Below are 25,480 nucleotides of genomic sequence, written 5' to 3' on the forward strand. Positions count from 1 at the left end.
CTCATTCCTTTTCTGTCAGTTGAGGAGTGGGCTAGAGATTTGCATTTCCTACAGTAAACAAAACCTGTGGGGAATGGTCATTTCCTATAATAAAACAAGGTCTGTGGGGGTGTTACTTCCTGGAGCCCTTAAATCCCAAATGTTAATATCCATATCAAAGAATGTATCTGAGCCCATGCTTCTAAACTAACTATCTGAGTTATTATTCTGTCTCAGCATTGCCACAAGTGAGCTGTGGTGTAGGTCGCCAGAAGCGGCTTGGATATGGCATTGCTGTGATTGTGGTGGAGGCCAGTGGCTACAGCTCCTATTTGACCCCTAGCCTGGGAACCTCCATATGCCTCAGATGCTGCCCTAAAAAGACCAAAAAAAAAAAAAAAAAATGCTTCAAAATCTAAGGTAAGACCTCTCCATATTAAAAATCAATAGTGAGATAGCCCTCATCTAAGTGTGTCAACAAAGTAAGCATTGTTTGCATGGAACTGAGTTTGTATATAACTAAGATAATTTCAGAGCATGTCAGAGACTCACAAAAAAGGATTTAATCTTTGAACGTTCAGGTTTCATTGGAAGAGACAGTGGCCAAAGAGAGCTTTTTGTGGTCCATGGTTTATGCTCATGCTTTGCTCTCATCATTTAGCTTCTCTCTGGTTTCCTCATCTATTTTCACCACTTTCTCTCTTTCTAGATCCTCTCTTCTTGATGTATTTTCCATGCTGTCTTTCATATGCTTAAAACATCTCTATTGACCTGAAGGATCTTCAATCCTTCCTTCATTGACCTACTACTGTATGTGGGCTTTGGGTTTACAGCAGTGAATAGATAGGAAATTTCCCTGCTCTCACAGAATTAGCATGTCAGTGGAAAAAAAGATAATTAACAGGAGAACAAGTAAACAAGAGTTACTGAGTAGGATACGTATGAAGAGGCACACTAATAGATGGATATGGTGGGGGAGGAGATGGTTAGATTCTTTAGTTTGCAGATTGACAAATTGACTGCAATTAGAATCACCTGTAGGGGCTTGTTTTAACTCTGATACCAGGGTCCTACTTAGATTAATTCATAGGTGTGGGACCTGGTCAGCTGAAGTTTTTAGAAGTTTCCTAGGTGATTATGTTACATAGCGAGGACTGAGAACTGCTGTTTTAGAGGAGGACTTCTTAAGATGTTTGAGCTGTGGCCTGAAGGAAGAAAAGATAGCCAGCTGGGGGTGGGGGGAGGGGAGGAGATTGTTCCATAGAGAAGAAAGGGCAGATGCAAAGGCCTTGAGGTACTAGAGACTTTGGTGTGTGCCTGAGGAAGACAAGGGAGGGCAGCGCAGCTGGAGCATAGTAGGTGAGAGAGAGAATGGAGATGTAAAGAGGAAGGCAGAAAGTAGTTCATGCCAGAGTATGGATTTTATGTGTTTTATATGTTTGACATTGAAATGAAATGAGAAGTCACTGGAGAATTATAATCAGGTGAATGACATGATCATAAGTATTTTTTAAAAGAATATACTGACTGATCCATAGAAGAAGGCAATGGTCATGGTGGAGAGACCAGGTAAGGAGACTATCGCCTTAGGCCAGTAGAGAAGATGGTGTCTTGGATACCCTGATGGCAATGGAGTGGAAGGACAAAGAAAATATTTGGAAGAGGAACTGGTAGGACTTACTATGTATATATATCTTACCTAATCCCTAAGAAAGAAAATCAGAGTAGTGAGTCAGTCTCTAATTTGATAGAACCACTCCATTTCCATTACAGGGCACCATGTCGTCTTACAGGCTATTGGTTTTCTATGTGTCAATCAATGGTTGGTTGTCTCAGTATCTGGAGCTCAAATGAGTCATGGGCCACAATGCAGCTCATGTGGGACAGGGCAAATTAATTCATACAGAAGGAAGAGCTTTATTTGGAGAGGGGTTATTATAGGTATGATATTTTCTGACTTTCTTAAATTTCCCTTTATGATCATTTTTTAATAATATTTGTCTTCAGTGAATGACATGATCAAATACATAAATTATGAAAACACTGAACTTCTTACACAAAGGTGTGTGCAAATGTATTTTAATCAAACTCAGGTAAGACATGCATATTTTCAAGGCAAGGTGTTTTCCATTCCGCTGGCCTCTGGTTGTCCTGCTAAACTGTGACTTTGTCTAAAAAACAACCAAAAAACACACAGTAGATTGGTTATAAAGAAAAAAAAAATGTTATTGTTAGGTTGTCATAAATCTAGTTTGAGAAAAATTAAGAATATATTCTAATGTAGCTTGTCATATGTAAAAATTCACCTATGTTCAAAGAAATATTGAAAACCAGAATATCTCTATAAAAATATCAGAAACAGTCTTAAAATTTCTAGTGAAAAATTAACACCTGGAAAAAGTATCTTAATGTTCTCAATGAAAATTTACCAAATGTTTACCTTAAGTTCCCAAAATAAGAGTACTATCTGTCTTTGGGTGTTTATTATTCATACATTTTGAATGTAAAGGTCTATTACTTTTGCATGTGACCACATGGGCAAAACACACGTTTTGTGCCTGCATAGGTCTAATATCTTGATTCACTGACCTATAAAATAAGAATTTCTTGATTTTGGTTCTATAAAGAGGGATAGAGAAAACATAAAAGCCAGAACAAAAATAGTGTGTTTTAATGTTTCCTTGTGCTCATGGATTTCTCATTTCTCTGTAATGGATTCTTTCCATGAGTCCTTAAAAAGGATTTTTGTTAGCCAGAGAAACTTTCCATCATCTTTCTTGCTTGCCAAAATTATTAAGACCTCCTGACACGATATGTACTAACCCAACAATAACAAACTCTACCTCTAAAACTTGTAGAAAAGCAGATTAAATCACACCTTCATTTAGCCACTAGTATTTTAACCTGAATTCTGCCTTCCTTCCTTTTTCAAAAAATTAAGATTCATTACTTCAATAACAATGATAGGTACTAGACTGGAGAAAGAATACTCACTAGTTAACAAAATACTGTGCAGGAATTCCCTTCTAGGCTGAGCCACTGACCTTCAGTATTAAGATTATTCTGCTAGTGAATAGGAACATTGGTCAGAAGTCAAAAGTTATATAAGCTCAGATACTTTAAATAAATGTTGATACAATAGGGATATCAATAGCATTGATTATAGGACTGTTTCTTTTCTTATTCTCCACTCCTTTAGACTTCTTTCCTCATCCCCTAATGAGTGTCTTATGGTTCTTTTGTTCTGAACTCCATCTTCCATTTTCTTGTCATTTGGTCCTTTACCCAGTATTTACTTCTTATAAAGCTCTAAAAGCATCTCCTTTCTCTTTCACAAAGAGAAGCCCTGGAAATGAATTGATAAACACTTCCATTCTCATTCAACTCCCTTTGGTGCGGCCCACACACAGTGTGAATAAGATGATTTCACAGCACAATCTTAGGTGGCTCTATTCATAGAGGATGTTCAATGATGTGATACCCACATACTACAGAACCAGTGATTTCAGCATCTTGGGAAATGCTTTTTCAGGTGGTGGTTAATCTTCAAGTTTTTCTCTTCCAACATGAACCAGAAGAAAAGAGAAATAAAGGGTATAAAAAAGTGGAAAGGAAGGATCCCCTTCTCCCAAAAAACTATTTCCAGATAAAAGTTATCTGCATCCAATACTTTGCTGAGAATTTGATTGAAGGAGATACAGATACAAACAACAACAACAAAACCCAACATCTGGAGATATGGACATATAAGTGAAAGACTGAAATTTTTCTGCAATGAGTATTTAAGAACTGATATAAAGAAACAGAAATTCTGGAGTTCCTGTTGTGGCTCAATGGAAATTAATCCAACTATTATCCATGAGGGTTCAATCCCTGGTCTTGCTCATTGGGGTAAGGACCTGGCATTGCTGTGAGCTGTGGTATAGGTTGCAAACATGGCTTGGGTCCCGTATTTCTGTGGCTGTGGCATAGGGTGGAAGCTGTAGCTCCAATTCGATCCCAAGCCTGGGAATTTCCATATGCTGCAGGTGTGGCCCTAAAAAGCACAAAGAGGAAATAGAAATTCTGGAATAGATGCTCAGGACCAGTGCAGAACATAATAGAGGATAAGGAAGTCACACACAATCAATAAAGGGAAGGAAGATTTGAATTGAACCAGGGAAGATTAATTTCTTTGCTTTATTAGATTCCTATTGCTGGTGTAAAAATTATCACAAATCTAATGGCTTAATCCCATGCAAATTTATCTTATGGTTCTGGAGGTAAGAAGTCAGGAATAGTCTTACTTGGCTAAAATCAGGTGTTGGAAGGAATTCCTTTTCGTGGCTCTAGAAAAAAATCTGTTTCTCAACTTTTCCAGCTTTTAATGGTTTTTAATGACTCCTATCCTTTATTTTATTCTGTAGTCTCAGCATAGTGACTGCTATGCTTGTTGAGCAGTGGCTATGCCAGTGCATGTCATGGAATTGTAAGGAAACAATAAGAGTGAATGGAGGTGGTTGTAGAGATTATCAAAGGAGTTTAAGTACATGCAAATCATTCTCTGGGTTCTCCCAGAAATGGTTGCAAGTTACTCAGCAGAACATGGATACTATTATGGATAAAGCAGGCAAGAGTTGGTATAATTTGAGTTGATATTATTTTGCTCTTGGGTCTTGATGAAATTTGGGTTACATGTTTGTAGTACATTCCTGAATTTTGAGTTCAGGCCTACTCAGTGAACCTTTTTTAATCTCTATAAATTCTAAATTCTATAATCCAATCTAGGCAGAGGATCCCACCCTCAAGAAGTTTAGACCAATGGAGAAAAGGATATAAAATAAGTTCAATGAAATGGTTTATATAGGAAGGGAATTATTTAAAACACAATGAAATCGGAGACAATTTTTCCTCGGGAGTTGAAAGGACAAATGAGGATTAAAATATAAAGTGTCTGGATCATAACAATACTTCAGTGCTGTGAGTTTACTATTGACATTCATATATTCATATGTCTGTGACTGTCATCATCCTAAGGAACTGCATGAATGAGAGTGAAGAATGGAGGGAACAGCATGCCTCATTTTGAGGAGGATGCCTGCACCCACACTCCTCTTTTGGGTGTGTATTACTGCTTTGCTTCTGTCATAGATACATAAACTACATCTCTGTGCTCTCCCACATGTTGTACTGTGTTTCTAACAATAAACTTTATACCTGTTTTAAAAAAATGAAATGGAGGGAAGAAAAAAGGAAGAAAAAAAAACATTAAAAAGAGGAAAACACTGAAAGTGGATTAAATAATGAAAGATAAGAAATGCCTATTTTTACTTTTTTACAAGTTAATATTTCAAAATACAAAGTCAATAAAACTATTGTTTTGATATAAGTGAAATATAAATTAGTCATTTTTATCAGAAATATAGCCATTTGATCACCAGGGTGCTAACTATAAATAAAGTGAATAAGATTTCTCAGATTATCTTGCTTGGGTTTTCATCTTAATAATTGTTGGAACATACATGCCTGTACATTATAAATGTTTTATTTAATACCAGTAATCTTTTGAAATAAATTCTATCTTATGAGAGATCACATCTATTTTCTTGAATAGATTCTTAAGGTAATAAAAAAAAGTGTAGATGTTATCATTATCATTACCACTTTTATTTACTGGGTTTCCAAGGCCTGTTTAGTCCTCTGGAAAACATATTTTACTCTGCTACTTGGTTAATCATGTTTCCCCAAATGGCCATTTAAGTTATTTTGGCTTGGGATTTCCCATTGTGGCTCAGCAGTAATGAGCTCCACTAGTATCCATGAGGATGTGTATTTGATCCTGGTCTTGCTCAGGGGGTTAACTAGCCAGCATTGCCATACTCTATGGTGTAGGTCACAGGCGCAGCTCAAATTCTGCTTTGCTGTGGCTGTGGTTCTGTTTTGACCCCTAGCCTGGGAACTTCCATATGCTGCACATGCGGCCTTAAAATAAATAAATAAATTTATTTTGGCTCAGGTTGTCTTTCAAGAGAGAAACCACTTTTATCTGCCTCCAGAATACTAATAGTTTATATGTAATACATTGTTCTTCACTTCTCTTTGATCATTCAGTGACTCCAGGTATTTGTTTTCTTTCAAATTCTGCTAAGGAGGAGATGGACACTTGCCTCAAACAAATGATTTTCACTCAATTAAAAAATTATTATGACTTGGTTTTCCTTCCTGGGTGGTTTTCCAAATATTCAACTTTCATTAAACTTCTCATAACTATGACATTTTTAGAATTTATTTAATGATAAATTTTCCTTAAAAGAGGATTTTGCTCTTTTGTCTGAAAGAAACTTACCATGAAGTAATTTGCTTTTAGGGCTAAAATTTATTGTTTTGTTCTATTATATACAATGTCAAAATGGTATTTCATTAGCAAATAGGGAAGAGAATTTTTATCTTTCTCTAATAAAATGTTCATTTAAATTAAATTTGATGATATCACTTATATCAGGAATCTAATAATACACAGCACAAATGAAACTTTCCACAGAAAAGAAAATCATGGACATGGAGAACAGACTTGTGGTTGCCAAGGGGGAGCAGGAGGGAGTGGGATGGACTAGGAGTCTGGGGTTAATTGATGCAAATTATTGCCTTTGGAATGGATTAGCAATGAGATCCTGCTGTGTAGCACTGGGAACTGTATCTAGTCACTTATGATGGAGCATGATAATGTGAGAAAAAAGAATATATACATATATGTGTGACTGGGTCACCTTGCTGTACAGTAGTTGACAAAACACTATAAATCAGCTATTATGGAAAAAATAATCATTATAAGAAAGGAGGGGCAATACATAAATATTCACTTTAAAAATAAATAAACAAATAAATAAATTCAATTTGGTTTTTATTAGTTTTTCTTTTTCTTTTTAGGGCCACACCTGCAGCATATGGAGGTTCCCAGGCTACGGGTCACATCGGAGCTACAGCTGCTGGCCTACACCACAGTCACAGCAATGCAGGATCTGAGCTGCATCTGCAACCTTTATCATAGTTCATAGCAACTCTGGATCCTTAACCCACTGAGCCAGGAAGGGATCAAATCTGCATCCTCATGGATCCCAGTTGGGTTCATTAACTGCTGAGCTACAAAGGGAACTCCCACATTAGGCTTCACTTTTTTTTCTTCAGTTGGCAATGACACTCTTCAGGTGAGGCAAGAATGATGATCCAACTAGTAACACTGCAGGAAATTGTTGTTACATTTGGGAGGATACAGGGATGGGAAACCAAGCTGATGCTGCTAGCTGAACAGAAATGAAGTACACTAGTGGCAGAATTCAGAAGGCATCCCCAATGTACCTTCCTTACTCATCTATGAATAAAAGCCCCAACTCACCCAAGGCCAGATCTACAATATCCAGAAGATGCAGTTTTGATATAGCATAATACTTGAGAGATTACACATTTTCATCCAAATTTGACCTCAGAAAACTTACTTGTTTAATCTTTAAGAATTTTGCTTGGTATTAAAATAATGAAATATGTTTAGAACTCTAAAATCTAAAATAATGAAATATATTTTGTTGGCTTGATGAACATGTCATAATTAGTTCTGGGATGTGTGTGTTTTTAAAGAAAATAGTATAGCATGATAGTTAAGATAGAGAGTCTAGAGTAAGCCCTGATCTTATTTCTAGTTATTAGTTTTGTGACCTTGTGATGTCTATAAGCTTTAATACACTCATTTTTAAATGGGTAAATAGCACTGAATATAAAGAGCCTGACATAATGCTTGTAAAATTACAAGGGCAAAGTAAATGTTACACTATATGATAAAGTCACAATATATTTGTAAATGAGTAGCAAACAATAAAACACTATATAAATGCAAAGTGCTTATGCTACAAAATTTTCATAAGAAACATGTAGATTTCATGCATAGGGCTGAGATGGGGAAATTGTCAACCAGACATTGTTTGTATTTCCAGTGACTCAATCAGTGGGAGAAAGGCTTAGCTATAAGTAATAATTAAAAAAGCAGACTATTAAAGATGTGCTCAATACAAAGTTTTTATTTGTTTTTAAACTGAAAGCATGAATGAGCAACTAAGAATCAATATTTGGGAAGTGCATCAAGGGGTAAATGAATCTTAGAGGGTATGAACTTCCTGAAGCACTTCTAGTAGAGCCAAGATCTTGGGATGTACGAGGGGGCAAAGGGGTGTGAATACAAAATCCTTAGGATGATATTCAAGGCCTTCATAATTTGGTTCCTCACATCTTTCCAGGTTTTTCTTTGTATTATTTCTTTCCATATTCCATAATCTTCACCATCTCTGACCAAGTCATGAATTTGCAGGCATCTTTGTCTCTGTTTAGCCTAAAATATCTCCCATCTTTTCCTCATAATTGTATTTGACATGCTAATAATCAGCACTAGAAAATCCTGAAGGCTTTTCTAATCTCACTTTTGGAGACTGTAGACTTTTTTTTTTTTTTTTTTTCCCACTGTACAGCAAGGGGGTCAGGTTATCCTTACATGTATACATTACAATTACAGTTTTTCCCCCACCCTTTCTTCTGTTGAAGGAGACTGTAGCCTTTAACTTATATCTTCTTATCAGATTTCCTTTATCTCCATTTGTACACATGTCACTTTATTTTGAATTACATATATTTCTCTCATCTATGAATTTATCTAATTCTATCGTTGAGCCTAATTTCCTTTTAAAAGTTTCTTTATCACTTATTTATAACTAGTATGTAAAAATAATGCATTTCTTCCTTATTGTTTCATGCTGTTTTAATTATTCTACTTTTTTTTTTTTTTTACTTACACAAACTCCAAGGAAGTGAAGAAATTTGCACTAAGGGATAAATAAGAAGTTATGCTAAGCATATGAAATAAGCTTAATGAGAACCTAGAAATGTGGAATTAATAAAAAAAAAAACTTTATAAGGTCTTTATGGATCAAATAAACCTACAAAAGGGAGCACATAAGTAATGCTGAAAGGAAACAATGAAGGAAAATGGGAAATAAAATATATGGGCTATAAAAACATTGATTAAAATAGCACATAAAGGTGAGGATGAAGCTTCTGAAGGATAAAAGATAAAGAAATGTTGGCAGGTGGTAATTCTTAAAATATCAAAACATTTAAGTACTTAACAGGCAGCTGTGGCTTCTTGGAATTACATCAGTTTATAAGCATACATTTATTCATTTATTTATTTACCAAACACTTATTTTGCTATTTTTCCATTTTTGTTTCATTCATCCAACATGGATTATAGGTTTCAGAGATGATAACTGTTATAACTTAATGTAGTAAAGCAAATGATAAAATATACAATTTCAGTAAATATCTTGTAATTGAATGGTAATGGCATATTTTTCATGGACATTCATTAGGTTAAAACATTTTTAAAATGAGGCAGTAGTTTTATGTTTTGGGAATTCACTCATAGGAAATGTACATTTCCAACAATAAATACTTGGGCCCTAATAAAGCTGTTAGTCTTTATAATTGAGCCATTTGGGTTAGTTCATAGATCTATCTCCCAAAGCAAGTATTTCCTATAGCAAGCAGCTAAGTTGCTTTTGCCCAGTCCCAGTTTGGTTTAGCACAGAAACAGGAAAATATATTCAGTCTTCAAATTTTTTAGCTCCAGTGCAGTAAAGTATGATTATTTTATTCCTCACTGCAAATAACTTTAAATTCATTCAAAGACTATACAAAGACAGATATTTTTCTTTTAGGATAAACCTGCTTCTAGATCTAGTTCACACCTTCATCATGAAGGGGTCTCAAACAACTCCTGTGCTTCTCTAATTCTCTTGGTTCTTATGCTATTATATTATTTCTCCCTTTTAAATTGTCAAACTCCCATTCTTTTATTCACTTATTTGGTTGACCTCTTCTCTCTGGAGCTAGGTTTCAGGATATAAATAGGCTGGGTTTTGATGACTTTGAGTTAGGAGCCAATTCTGGGCTTCCTAGCTCCAGACTTCTCCTTATGGAAGATTTTTAAAGAACTGTCAGGTCCTAAAAATCTTGCAGAGATAAGCAGTCATTAGTGGGATGATCCCAGTACATGATTTTTATTAGATTTTCAATAAATATTTGTATAATAAATTGTTACTTAACTCATAGGGGCTTGTGGGTCAATGGGGCTAAACACAATTGTATTTGTCTGCTGGGGCTGCCATAACAAAAGGCCACAGAAAGTGTAGCTTAAAAACTAATTCATCTTCTAAAAATTCTGGAGCCTAGAAGTCAAAGATTGAGGTGTGGACAGGTTTGGTTTCTTCAAAGGCCCCTTTCCTTTTCTTGTGGATGGTCATCTTCTTGCTCTGTCCTTACCTGGCCTTTCATGAAAGTATGCATGAACATCCCTGGTGTCTCTCTACATGTGTAATCTTTTTTATAAGAACATCAGTCAAACTGGATTAGAACCCATTCAAATGGTCTCATTTGAATTTAATAACTGCTTTAAAGGCCTTGTCTCCAAATCCATCACATTCTAGGGTACTAGGTAGTTAGGGCTTCAACACAGTGAACAAGAATTGGGAAGGATACAGTTAATTTCATAACGTAATTATTATGATTTAGCAACTATTACTGCTTGTTTATTTCTTCATATGAACTTTTTGAATCAGCTTGTTTAATTCCACTGAAAATCAGTTATTATTTTTGTTGGGATGCTTAAATTTGCAGACTAATTTGGGGAAATTAACAACCTATGCTAAAAATCTTTTTAAGGACAGGTAGGTTTTCCTTTTGATCAAGCATTCTTCAGTCTCTAAGGAGCATTCTGAAGTTTTCTTAGAAGTTTTTCATTTTTCTTACTAATCATTATATAGCTATATTATCTTTGAACATACTGTATATGTTTAGTATTATGCTTTTTAAATGGATGTTTTTTATTAAGGCTATTTATATTTGTACACTTAAACTTCATATAGCTTATAATAGTTTTAATTTTGAGTCTCTTGACTTTTCAAGTTCTACAATGTGATGATGTACAAGTAATGTTAATTTTACCTTTTTCTTCCAAGTTTTACAATATACATTCCTTTTGTTTCCTTTTTTCGTCTGTGTTATCTTGAAATTATGGAGAAGCCAGTTTTTATTTTCTAGCATTTTCCTTTTAAGCTTGCTGATGGATTTTGTATGTATAAATAACTGGAAAATATTCTGACGAGACCTTCTCGTCAACCCAGGTCCCAAAGTCAGCAGTGCCGCAGATTTAAGAAAGAGGCGACAAAGAAAGAATGGGGACTGGGAGTACTGCCTTCGACAGGCAATAGCAACCCTCTGAGCCAAGTCATGATGTTTATCTGTTATTTTCTACTTCCTTGTACATACAGAATCACATATGTAATTTACAGTGTTACTGATCAAGGCTACAGATATGCAAGTCACAGACCCCTTGTATTCATAGATGCTATAAATGATTAAGCCTCCAGAGAAAGATTATATTGTTTATGCTTAAGTCTATTACGCCCTTTCCTCCAACTCCCTTAGGGTTCTGGTTATGAGAACAAGAATGTCAATGGCTTTCCATCCACGACATCTGGCGTATTTGGCAACTTGCTTTCAAGCAGCCACCATATGATGTACAATGTACAATGTACATTTCCTGTCTCACTCCCTTTCCCCCAGGGGTCTGGGAAAGTCTTATATATTTTGCAAGCCTAGATTAGCATCATTCTTCAAGTGCCATCTAGTTTCTTTGATTCACTATGGCCTGTATACATGCTTATCTAGCAAGCCTCCAATGATATTCATCTGTTCTTTTATGAATGTTTTAAACCAAGAATAGATATTAAATTGTATTGAATGTTGTTTTGGCAGCTATAGCAGTTGTGCATCAATATGGTTGCAGATCTCAAACAGTCTTTCTGTACTCAAATGGAATGTCTCTAAAATTCTGTATGAGTGGGTAGAGCTATTTCAGCTCTTACAAATGGGCAGGCAGTATGGTCGCACTTCTTGGGCTCACGTGGGGAGCCATTTCCTATTCTCTGCTACGTGTGAGGCAGATTTGACTTGAATACCTATAGTCCCTGAAGTACCATTTCTAGTACACATATGGTTACAGCTCCATCTGCATAGTAATACTTTGCTATTGCCCTGGGATCTTTCTGCTTCTACAACATGAAGATTTTCACTTTCTATTTTTGAGTGTGGTCCTATACCTCTTAATTTTTTTTAAAGTATCCCTTATTTATATTTGGTGTAGAAAGAAAGATATCTGAGTGAATAACTCCTCTATATTGACCCAGGCATTCTGTTCTCTCTGGGCATTATCAAGTCACAGAGATATTGAGAAGCTTTTATACAAAGGTGGGTTAACTGTAGTCTACCCCTAAATTATGAAAAAAAAAAATCTTTAGTTAGGCTATGTGGAATAATGAAAAGTCCCTGAGCTTTGAGTCCAGTAAGACTTGATATTGAATCTCAGCTTTGCAACTCACTTCCTTGGTAAACTATTTTAGGACAAATTATTTAACTCCCTTGATAATGAATTTACAAAATAGAGCAATGATAGCTATCATTGACTAAAGGACTAAATAAGATGATTAATGTAAAATAGTTCCCAAATTGGTAGAATTTCAATAAATTTTGTCATCAATTTTTGCTCCCCAAGAAGAATTAATTGGAGCATATATGATATTAATTGGAGTATATATGATATATAATTACATGTTAATATTACCCATTTCACATTCTTAGGCCAGTGAAAAACATTTTAAATTGGGGGGATTATAAGAAAAACACTGCTGGTCATAGGTCAGAAATTTATGCCTGATAATATTTTTTATTTTGGATAATATTCTTTGTCATCTTTTTAAAACAGAAAGCATAATTTCATTTCACTTTTTGGGAGGGAGTGATAAGTTACTATAAAAAAATCTTAACTGGGAAAATTAGCAATAGAATTGTCATATCCAATAGATACAGGCACATCATAATTTGCTCCTTCTATAGCATAGACATGTTATACTAAATGGTCCCCAAATCTCCTTTAGTTCAAATATTCTTTGATGCTTCTATGATAGTATAATTCATCCTTTAGTTCTACACAAAAAGAAACTGAGTCCTAGAGAATACAGTTTGGCCAAGACCACAGGCATTAATTTTTTTAATAGCAGAACCAAGCTGGAAGGCAGGGGTCTTAAAGCCCCAGCACATTTTGAGGTTTTTCAGAGCCAGCCGTTCTCCTGAAGACAGGAAACCCAAAATATTTGTCCACCAGAATTGGCTAAATTTTCCACCATGGAATGTCAACAGTGAACATATTTATTAGAATTGTTGGTTCTCCTATTTCTTGACATGGATATACTACAATTTATAATTCTAGGGTCACTTTTATCCAGGGATGGATGAATAGATAGATTCCAATTATTTTAGAACTTTCACAGAAAAATCTGTACTATATAATTCGATTATGATCAAGTTAAAATAAATAGTGGACTAAATATGTGGTTTGTCATCTGGTTATAAGGGCTTTTGAGAAAAGCAAACAGGGGAAGAAAGTAGACGGTGGTTGGGGAAAGATTATAGCTTTAAATAGGGTGATGGGATAAGGTGTCATTGGAAAGGTGACTTTTAGAAGAGGCTTCAAGGATGTGAGGGAGCCAGCCTTTTGGATTTTTGGGGGTAAATTGTATGAAATAGCAATAACGACAGACATTTTTCTAAACCTCTAGCCTAATTCACTTTGACAGATATGCTTTCGAGGTAATTACCAAACCATTCAAAGTTAGTTTCCTTTTCTCCAAGAGAACTGTCCGAATGAATGAGTGCTTATATATTCTTGGCACTGAAGCAAACATGAACAACATTGATGGAATTTCCACCTGTATTTCCAGAGTTGGGAATTGGGCACATCCTGACATTTAAGAACAGTAGCACTAAATATTTCTCCAGATTTTTAGACTCCATCATATTTATTTAATGTAGGTTAGAAATCCATTGTGATGATCTGCTCGTCTGAGACCATGAATTACAGCCTGAATGTCAGCCCATCAAGAGATTATCCTAAGTTTCTTTCTGGTGCCTAAGGATTACTAAGCATTTTGAGACAAATTTATATACCTCCTCAAATACATCTGACCAAAGAAAGATTAAGATGCTTGTTCCATGACCTTATTTATTTCTTCAGGAAACAATGAGAACTTTTCATTTTGTTTTGAAACTTACCATTCGAAACTTTATTATAGAGGATACTCTGTTAGCATGAGTCTGTTTCCTCCCCTTGAAAAACGATGTTCAAATAATGAACTTTTGCCATCTCTGAGGCTTTGGCATTCCTACTCTGAGTTTCCAGGAAAAGCAGTAGACACCTATGAATATTAATGGAAGAAAAACATGTGGAGATTGAATCCAGAGAAAAAGATCTGCCCTAACCAGAATTTTCCTTAGAACTACAGGAGAGACTGAACTCATTTGATGAAGGTTGAGAGGACTTCAAGGCCGTAAAAAAGTTTTACAACTGTGAGTTACTTTAATCTTCTTTATCAAATAATAAGGATTGAAAAATATAACCATCTAGAAGTTTCTGCCGATTCCTAGCCATACTAGTTCTTGCCTCCTTAAGTGGAAGGACAGCCTAAAAGACTGATAAGAATGAGCATCAAAGGAACTTTAAGTCATCACATTCTCATTTCACTGGCAGATAAAAAGGAGGCTACCTACTTCCTTCCTGTGTAAGTAAACATCCTACTAATTCAAATGCATATTTCCTCCTTTCTCCTCCAACCCTCAGACCTGGCACCAATTACTTCCTTCTGTGCCTTCATTTCCAAGGGTAGTGCTCTACTGCTTATTATCCATGAATTATGTGAGAAATTTATTATAAAATTTTATTAGGTAGGATTACAAGCCAAAATTCCTGTGCATATAACTGCAGTTTTTACAATGAGGTGAGAGGGGATTGATTTTTTTTATAATGAAAGAAATTAACAAAGTTATTTGTGATTGAACAGTGACTTTTCCCCCAGAAGCTGTATTTAAGTATTTAGCTAAGTACAATAGTAAGGTATATATAACATTTCCTATTAGGAGAAAGGAATTAAAAACTTTGAGAAAATAATACCTGAATCAAAGGTCATAGGACTTACATGTGGCAGAAATGGGACTGAACTCAAGTCCCTCCATTGGTGAAGCTTACCTGTGGCCTTTCAGGACACCTGCTGCTTCTCCTAGCCTTGACTCTTGACTTTGACATTGAAACAGTCTTTTCAAATATGCTGGTATATAAGTCTACAAAGTTTACTTGACTATTACCTTTTAACTACCTTCTGTGGGCATTTAATTTTGATACTGCCTTTCAGAAAAGTGTTATGTTATTAACAGAGGTCATAGCAAAAATAAATTAGTCTTCATTTAGTTCAGGTAACTTCCCTCCCTGACATTTAATCTTTTGGTAAAACTTCTATGTAGAGAAGAATCTAGTTCATAAGTACTTTTTATAATTAATACCCAAAGCAGAAGTGTTCAAAACCAGTGATTATTTCAATTAGTCATCATCTCCCTCCTTTATGAGGACATAAAGTTCCCTTTATGAGGTCCCTTCTCCTTTTTGACAGAAATAGCACCTCCCTCCTTGGTGCTCCTACAGCATTTCATCTTTGTTCCCATTCCATAGCAAAACCACACTGCTTTGTATTCCTCTCTCACTAAGTTATCATTTCCTTCTAGATTGTAAATTCTACACTAGATCATAAGTTTCTGCGTCCTTCATTTGTAATATCTTAAAGATGGTAGATAGTATTTATTAGCCTAATTAAATTCTATGTGCAGTATTTTAAAACTGTACCAGAACTTAATTTTAACCATATCCAAGGTGTTTTTTTTTTTTTTTTTTGTCAGATAATTCATGGATAATATAGAACATTAAAGCACTAGCCTTAGTAATGAATAGGCAAAAGGAAGGAATTTGGGGCAGAGCCAGAGGGTTGGAAAAGAGGAGAGGAAGAATGAAAAGACTTTAGAGGGGCAGGAAGTACATTTCCACAGTCTTAATTTGCTGAATGTATATTAGGAATAGGGAAGTGTAGATAATTGAATCACACTGGAGTTTTTGGTGGAACTATTAACAATTTGATAAAAATGAATTTCTGACTCATACTTCCCTTCTCTGCTTGTAGGTACATAATGGTCAGTAGAATTTATTTCTGTGGAAAAACATGTAGCCGAGTACAGCTTGTGACGTGATTGATGCATCTTTTTCTTTCTTCCATTTTTATTGCACTTGTCAATCCTGTTCTGCATTCACTGAGAATGCTCATCATGAATTTAGGTCTCTGTCTCAACTTGGATTCATCTTCTACAGTTAACAAAAAATCTCTAAAGAACATTAAGATCTTAAAGAATACCAAAAGCATTTTGCTATTTGGGGGCTATTGTTAGCAAAGAGACTCAAAGAACATATGGTGAAAAGCTGTGCCTTTTTGTACAAATTCTTAGTATGACTGGACTGGGGGAAACTGTGAGATAAAAGAAACTGGCCTGAAGATTTCTCTTAATTGCCCACTCCCAGTAGCCCAGATAGCTTTCCCCACCCCATATTCTTTTTATCCTCCATCCTCTACTCACTCCCCTCCTATCACCGCCAATGTCTTTAGGTCTAAGAAACAGATATGACAAATGTCTTCTCTCTGAGGTATCTCTGTTAGGTTGTGATACGTAAACACTATTACAGATTTTTAAAAAAAAAAAAAAAAAAAACTGATGTAAGTTTTAAGCCAACAAATGAACATCTAATTGTGGAATGTTAGCCATGAAGGAGCTAGCTGAAAGAGAATTTCTTTAAACAGTGTCAGGCTTCTCACTAAAGTTTGCCTTGATGCTAGAGGATGATGATCTGGACTTCTCTGAAGAAAATTTATAATTTAGAAACAAATTCAGAGATGATTAATTCCATATGGTAAAATTTCCAGTTGTTTTAAGTTTTCATTGTTTCTTTGATTTAATATTGTTTTCCTTGACAGTTACTTGGAGGATGTTTTATTTAGAAGGGCATCTTCATTTTTAGGATGCCTAAACCAAAATTCTCTTCAGTTAAAGATGGCTACTGTGGTTGGACTTGGGAAGGGAATAGTGGAGAGTAAGAGTGAGCTGCCTGGGGAGGAGGAACCAGAAGATATGCCATGGGTTCTCAGCTCAGGAGAAGGAAGATCAGCACAAGGAGAAGTCACAGGTGAACAAGATTATTCTCTCCACCTACCTGTGCTTCTCCAGTGCTGCCATCAATCATCTGATTTCCCCAGATAACTATACCTCTGTGGTCTAACCAAAAGTACTCTCAACAAAGGAATCTTACTCCCTCTCACATTACTTTGAAAGAATAAATTAGAATGTTTCACAAAGCCCAACTGAACAGGTAGAAAGGGCAGATATTAAGTTTAAATGCCATACATTTTTTGTTGTTTTTGTTGTTCTTAGAAGACCAAGCACATATATTTTTAGCCTTATTTGTAATATAACAACATTTCACCATCTTCTCATTGTTAATGTACTTCAAAAGATTAGGAAGAAAGATATGACCCTGCATTAAAGCTCCTTTGACATTGAACATAGCACATGTTTTCCATAAGGAAATTGACAAAATTTGGGAGTAGATTCAAATAACATTTCTTGTTCTAAAGCATCATTTAGATGACTTGAATTTATTCATTTTAAAACCTTGCCAAATCACTAGAGTCTGTACTTCTTGGTTTTTTTTCATTCATTAATTCAACAAATATTTGTTATTTAGTGTGGAACACGTACAATGATAAATTGTTGGAGATACAAATATAGCTCTGAAAACCTTCACAGTTTGGAGGGCAAGACAGTCTCATGAAGTAATAATTAGAAATACAGTGTCATTGTCACCATCAAAAGGGGTATAAATAAAGGGTGACCCCAAAGGAGACCAGGCCTTTGATGGAAAGGCAGGAGGAGCCAGAGAAGTCTTTCCTGAGGAGTCTGATGGTAAGGACATGGAAATTAGACAAGAACACAAAAGATATTCAGGCTTCAGGGCACAGACTTCATGTTGTAACATCACAGCAAATGCACACAACTGTATGTAGCAGAGTTGTACTTAGCTAATTTTGTTTCATCAGCTGGAGTAACACTGTATGGTTGTGGTGGCCTTTATACTTGACCCTATAAATTCATAAAGTTTGATGACACAGATGGTGTTTTTGCTATCCTTACTGTTTTGTTTTTTCCTTGTGGTTGAGTTGGTGGTCTCAAGTACTGACATGTGAAAGAATCAACCTGGGTTGGTTTTGTTTTTTTTTTTTAATGTGTAACCTGGGCCATATTTCCAATGGGGCCGATTCAGGAGATCTGGGTAGGGCCTAGGACCTATATTTTTAAAAGTCCTCTAGTAATTTTGACTAAAGTAGTTGGAAGATTAGGGTGTTAGAAAGTGATAAAATTTGTTTCTGATTTAGCTTTTTATTTACAGGAGAAAATAAGGGAAATAAATGATTGCTAAACAGTGTAGAAAATAGGAAAATGGGGAGTTCCCATTATTGTGCAGCTGAAAAAAATCTAACTAGTGTCCATGAGGATGAGGGTTTGGTCCCTGGCCTTGCTTAGTGGGTCGGGGATCCAGCATTGCTGTGAGCTGTGGTACAGGTCACAGATGTGTCTTGGATCCCTACATTGCTGTGGCTGCGGTATAGGCAAGCACATGTAGCTCTGATTCAACCCCTAGCCTGGGAACTTCCATATGCTGCGAGTACAGTCCTAAAAAGCAAAAAAAAAAAAAAAAAAAAGAAAAAAAAAAAGAAAGAAAAGAGAACAGGAAAATGAAGATGGTGATTATTTGATGAGGAATTGAGAGCTGTTGGCCAGCAGGGATCTAAATATTAGGAGATACATAGCTAATTATTTGAAGCTTTTAGGGGGGTTTACAGAGGAAGCGTCATACTGAAATAAAATAGCAATCATATTATTTATTGCTGTGTAAATCTCAACAGAGTAACAGGCTACAGCAATACTAAGATTAAAAACATCATTTTTAAGAAATATATTTTTTATATAATTATTTTTATTTTTTTCCATTATAGCTGGTTTACAGTGTTCTGTCAATTTTCCACTATACAGCATGGTGACCCAGTTACATATACATGTATACATTCTTTCTCTCACATTATAATGCTCCATCATAAGTGACCAGACATAGTTCCCATTGCTACACAGCAGGATCCCATTGCTAATCCATTTCAAAGGCAAGAGTCTGCGTCTGTTAACCCCAAGCAGCCCATCCATCCCACTCCCTCCCCCTCCCCCTTGGCAACAACAAGTCTGTTCTCCAAGTCCATGATTTTCTTTTCTGTGGAAAGGTTCATTTGTGCCATATATTAGATTTCATATATAAGTGATATCATATGGTATTTGTCTTTCTCTTTCTGACTTATATTAAAGAAGTGTGACCAATGACAAAGAGGAGTGTGACTAGATTGTGCTGAAATTTTATTTGGACATTAAATAAAAGGTTGGCCGCAGAAGGTTTGTTTGTGTTCAGGTACCAATCTCTGCTTGTCCATTTCTAGGGGCCAGCTCTTCATATCTATCCTCTGACCATGAGAAAAAGTAGCAAGGCTATTGTTACTCAAAATGCCATGGCTTTTTGGGATGTGTCTGCATTGAAACAATAGAGATCATTTTGCTTTTGTGTTCCTTAATATCATTTATTTAATTACTAGTTAAGCCACTGAATGATGTAGCATCATTAGTATTGTGGCTCTCATAAACATTGGCTTTCAATGACTCTTAAGCATTATCACCCTGCTCTGTGTGGTGCCACACATGTATTTGTGATGCAAGTACAAGTCTTGCCCAGAGTATTCAGAAAAATGTGAGAACAAAGCTCATTTTCTCTTCACGTTAAGTGTATTGGAATTTTACAGCGTAAACTAAAGCAACCTATCACCCAACTATGTCTTTTAACTTTTTGGTTGCAATTACTGCATTCTGAGAAAACCATCCTTGTCAATGTGGATCCCATCTATGCCTTCCATGTGCTGTTGCCCCTGGGGAGGAGAGATGTGAATCCCAAGGGCAGGGCAGACAGAGCAGTCCCACTTGCACAAGAAATGTCCATTCCTTATTTGGCATGGATTAAAACTGATCCAGGAGAGAACACTATCTATACCAATCAGAGTCAAGCAAGGACAGTGATGACAAGGCCAGCTGGCATTATGGAACCACAGTCTCTAGAATTCCCAGAGGAAAGCTGGATACATGATGTTGACACTGAGGAAGGGATGGGGTGAGCTTTCTGGGTGTCAATGGCAGGGACACACAGGGTAAAAGACTGATGCCCCCACCATCCTCAGGTACTCTAAACAGTTAAGTGACACCATGGTTCAAACACAGATAGGCAAATGATGATGCAAGGAATCACACATATGGCTCAAGGCCAAGTGTCAGCAATGGACCCTCAGTAGCCCTAAGCCTGGGACTTGGCCTGTGAGTGCAGTAAGAGTCACCAAGTCAACCACTCTTGTGGCCCAATCTCACCAGATCTCATCAAAGTCAGGGGAGTGATCCTCTTGTCCAACTGCTGTCCTGGAACCCACTTCTTGGCCATGCTCTTGTTACATCTAAGTGTGAGTTCTGAAGCTCCTCAGGATCTAGTTGATCTCAATGCAGGATAGAGAGTTGGAGAGCATTTGGAAGAGAAGAAATAGATCCAGGATCCATGTGGTCCTCCATCCAGGCTCAGGGCTTTTTGCTCAGACAGCACTGCAGGCCCAATTGGTCCCAGGCACTTGAGGGTAAGTTAGAACATTTTGAGGAAGGCATGACCAAGCATAGGCCCTCAAGTATGGGCCCTCCTTAACCAGATCTGTCTACATTCATAATCCCAATTCCACTCCTTATAAACTCTGTAATCTTAGACAAATTACTTAACTGAGCCTCAGTTTTCTCGTAAGCACAGTGGGGATAATGCCTTAAAAAGGTGAGAAAATTATATGAGCTAATTTATAAAGCACCCAACATATGGAAAATGCTTGGTAAAGTTGACTATTATTAGCAATTCTTACCTTAGCCAGGGACACAGCTGGGGTGGGACTGAGTTGTTTGGGAATATAAATAAAATCCTGCATTTAGGAAATTCTTGCATGTAAAGAGTAATATTTTTTCTCTGATTATAAAACTGATTATTTTAGAAAAAATTTAAAATATACAGAAACAGTTTATTCAATAAATCTTTATTAAGCATCTATTGTGAGTTTAGTATTGGTTTTAGACACTGGTGATCCAGAAGTGGAGAGATGTTAATAAAAATAGACATACACAGGTTATATATGTTGCATATATATATTCGTATGCACACAAATACACATAAATTATATATCGCATGTCATAATATGTCAGGTGCTGATAAGTGCAATGTAAAAAAAAAATAAAGCTGGGTGGGGAATATGGAGTTCCAGGAGGTTCCAAAGTAGCAGTTATAAGTGTGGTGGTCAGGAAAGGAGGCCTCACTGAGAAGGTAACATACGAGCGAAGTCCTAAAAATATCTAGAGGAAAAGCATTCTAGTAAGTAAGAACAGTAAGTCCATGAGTCCTGAGCAGATGTAGCTGGCATGTGTGAGGAACAGCATGGAAGCTGGTATGACTAAGATAGGGTGAATGCTTAGTAGAGAGATAGGACTTTGCAAAGGCAGAAAGACATGGGGGTGGAGGAATAGTGTAGGGCCTTGCAGATCCTTACAAAAAGACTGTGACTTTCATTCTGATTAACATATGAAGTTACTGTTGGGGGAAATTGTCTTCCATGGATCTCCTATGCTTCTATATGTTTTGGTAAGTATAGCAAGAATGCAGGGCCCTGATCACTCTTTACCCAGGCCATTTCTCGGGGCTGTGTTTGTAATAACCAACCTTGAAGGATGAAGCAATATCTTCCTCCAAGACAAAAAGCAGTTTTGCTCAATGCTTCCTATAAAACGGTGGGCTTCTTGACCTCAGTATTCCTCTGCTACAATGAGATCCATTGTCTGTGCATGTAATCTAGGCCCATTGTGTTGCCTACTTGGAACCTGGAGGATATGTGGGACTGATACAAATATGCTGATACTCATGCTGCTTGCTAAACTGTAATTAAATCCTTGTTTTGGACCCAGGAGTCTTATGTCTTCTGCCAGTATCCATGAATCAGTAATAGGCTAATTTATTAACTTGTAAAATCAGATCTTAGACTCTTCCCAATTCTTGGCAGCCATTGCAAAGTTTCAGTAAATAAGAATGACATGATCTGACTCATGTTTTAAAGGGGTCACTCTAACTACCTTATGGACTATAGACTTGTGGGGCAAGAGTGAGAATGACAACCACCAAGGAAACAAGCAATCCAGGTGAGAAAAAGGAAATAGATTGGATCAGGGTAATTTTGTGATGTGAATGAGAAGTGGTCCAATTCTGGATATATTTGGCCAAATAACATTTCAGACAGATTGGATATAGTTTGTGAGAGAAAGGAAGAAAAATGAAGACAGGATTTTGGTCCAATCATTTGCCATTTGTAAGATGATTTTTTTGTTTTGTTTTGTTTTTCTAACTAAAATTGGGGAAAATGGTGAAGGATTTTGTTGAGAGTGCCTAGAAATTAAGTGGTTGTTTTATTACATTTACATTTGAGTTGCTTATCAGACATTTAAATAGATATTGAGTAGACAGATATACAAGCCTGGAGTTTAGGACAGAGGTCAAGACATGAGATATAAAGTTTAAGAAGAAAAAATACTCCAATATTTCCACTAGCCAGAAGCAGACTGTAAACTGATGGTTTACTTCTCAGTCTTTTTGCAGAAATATTATTTGAGAAAAAAAGAATATTAGAAAAAATATAGACCTCAGCCAGAGGCAATGACATTTTATCTCTTAATTTGATTTGGAAAGACTTTGTTGAAACTCTGAAAATGATGAAGAGTCACTTTTTCACAGTGATAGAAATTGCAATGAACTGGCAGAATGTCACCTGGGGTTGCAATGCAGATGTTCTGCCAGATGAATCTGGCTGTGTCTATTGTGGCCATTCTGAAAAAGATGGGTGACTTTTTACCTGGACCAGACTCTGATTTAAAACACACTGCTAGTTGGCCAAAACCATTCCAATCAAAATTAAAAATGGGCAGATGTGGAAACCATGCTGGACAAGAAGGAAGTATATTTTTTCTCTCTAGGCCACATACTGACAGCTTGCGCCATGAACATTACCCTGTTGTGGGTTTTAAACTAAATTCTTTTTAGTAGAACTCAGAGCCTGATGGTAGAAATTCAATCCAGAATTTCTGAAACAACAGTTATTCTGAGCCTCTGGTATGAGTGGAAATTCATCAGCACAGCCTTTGTGATCTATGTACATTTGTTAACATGTTGTTCCTTCTGAGCAGGGTCGTGTGTTGCTGTGTTTCTCAAATGAGCCTGCATCAGGGTCCCCTGAAGACTTTGTTGAAATACAGATTCCTAGGCCCCACCTCCAAAGCATCAGTAGATCTGATATGATATCCAGGAATTCAAATGCCTGGGGACCACACTATGAGGATCACTAGTTTAGTGGTTAAGAACAAGTACCCTGGAGCCAGACTGCCCAGGTTCAAATCAAGACTTCATCTTGGGCAAGTTACTTTAACTCTGCATGCCTGGTTTCCAAATTGATATAATGATGGTAATGATTATATCTACCTCATAAGTTAACCGTGAGAATTAAGATAAATTGATAAATACGAAGTAGAACAGAGTTTGGTACACAGCAAACATGCTTGCTATTCTTTATTAAGACAACTTTCTTGAAAAAAGTTACAGTGATTCTCAGTTTCTGGAAAAAGCTCTCTTTTAATGTCTGTAATTTCTGGTTAATGTTTTACACTGAGAGCATAATGAGAGATATGAACAAATTGCATGAAACAAGGCAAATGGAACAAGACTTGAGGACAAGCAGCTACAAAGACATCCAGGAATGTCTATACAGAAAAGTTGAAAGATTCAAGTATAAATAAAATGAATTTGTTTCTTTTCTCACACCCAGCTCATGCTGACAACATTAGAACAACAACAACATGTACGTGTGTGCATGTCTGCACACGCTGGCGTGCTCGCACATGTGCACACACACACACATGCGCATAGATATTTCTGCCTTTTGTTTCCAAATGGTTCATATGGCAATCATTTAGTCAATTTTTTCCATAAACTTCCTTTTATCCTGTGGCTGAAGTGACTGGCTTCACTTCAAGATCAGGTTTGTTGATATTTAAGCAGTTAAGTAATTCTTTGGCTGTCCTATCCTTGAGGCCTCTGCTCAACCATCCCAAAGCCAGGAAATCTTGCACATTGAGTTACAGTGATTATTTCAGCATTTGATATTTAATGCAGTTTTATGAGTACTGCATATAGTAATAAGTTAAAACAGCTCCCAAATTTATATTCTCAGTATATATCATCTTTGTTCCCCCAATACAAATTTAAGAGTTGCTCTAATTAGAATTTTAGTGTGAACCATATTGAGAGTTTGTGTCAGAAACAATTGTCTTGATAGTTCTTCAAATCCCATGGAGATCTTCATGACTCAGGGTGTCTTTTGGTATAATTCTGAGCAAAATTCAGCACCCACAATGACATCCAATCTCTCAGGAATTATTTCAATTACCTACTTCAAGGACATTTTTCTTCATTCAATTTTAGCAAGGTATTTCATGTGAATACTTTAGCCCTTTCATCAATTTTAATTGTTTTTATCTTTGAAACCTTGAACTTTGACATTCCATCCTTTAACCAAAACTTTCAACCCACTTAATTTGCTCTTCCATTGCCTGGTGTTCTTGATTGTTACCTGCACTTGCATTTTCTCAGCTTCCTAATGCCCTTCCCTCCCCAGCTGGGACCCTGCAGTCAATCATTTTAACTTTCTTACCAATAATTCCTCAAGCCCTTTCTCATCACCACTGTGATCCTCAATTCAAAGCCTTCTGGACAATTCTTTCTCCTTGGATTGACATATGCTGAAGAAAGCACATATCTCGGCTTAACTGTGGTTTACAGTTTTGGCTGAACCCCTATTAGTATATAAATGCAGGCGTGGGCTATCAGTCATGTGAGCTGCTCGTACTCATGGGGTACAGGGGAGGAGCAGCAGGGCTTTATTTATTTAATGATGACTAATACTTCTTCAGAGGAGAGTTTTAGGGAGGCAGCTAATGGAGTAATAAAATTAGTTTCACAAGGCACAATATTTTTGGACATTTTAATAAAATTCAATGCTTTCACTGCCAAAGTTTCCTCTGCCACCACATAGGGATGTGGCAGCTGCCTTTCCAGGATTTTTTATGATGCAGGGCTCTCAGTGCTGAAACCTAGAGAGTCTTGGGGAAACCAGCATATCTTGACCCCCTGTTTATGTCCTGTTCCTCCCCATTACCCCCAAACTCACATCAGAAAAATGTTCTCATAGCATTAAAAGTAGCTTTCTCCAGGGGCCTGTCATAAGTTAGCCTGTTTTCT

At 36.5% G+C, this 25,480-nt stretch overlaps 1 protein-coding gene and 1 long non-coding RNA gene across 2 annotated transcripts in view; one reads left to right on the forward strand and one right to left on the reverse strand.

The window, feature by feature from the left end:
• LOC146397537 (uncharacterized) overlaps positions 1-25,480 on the forward strand; it is a 462,781-nt gene that overhangs the window by 180,798 nt on the left and 256,503 nt on the right. The gene's annotated exons all lie outside the window — the stretch shown is intronic.
• LOC146397538 (uncharacterized) overlaps positions 2,043-25,480 on the reverse strand; it is a 78,555-nt gene continuing 55,117 nt past the window's right edge. Inside the window, exons 3-4 of the long non-coding RNA XR_014824184.1 lie at positions 14,167-14,309; positions 2,043-2,150 (exon numbers count right to left, since the gene is read on the reverse strand). This is a non-coding gene — a long non-coding RNA (uncharacterized LOC146397538). The remainder of the gene's footprint in view (positions 2,151-14,166; positions 14,310-25,480) is intronic.

The sequence above is a fragment of the Sus scrofa genome, chromosome 13 (genome assembly GCF_054392235.1).
Source record: "Sus scrofa isolate SSC_HxYL_T2T_F1_AM1 chromosome 13, Sscrofa_HxYL_maternal_Yorkshire_Landrace_v2.0, whole genome shotgun sequence".
Classification (NCBI taxonomy): domain Eukaryota; kingdom Metazoa; phylum Chordata; class Mammalia; order Artiodactyla; family Suidae; genus Sus; species Sus scrofa.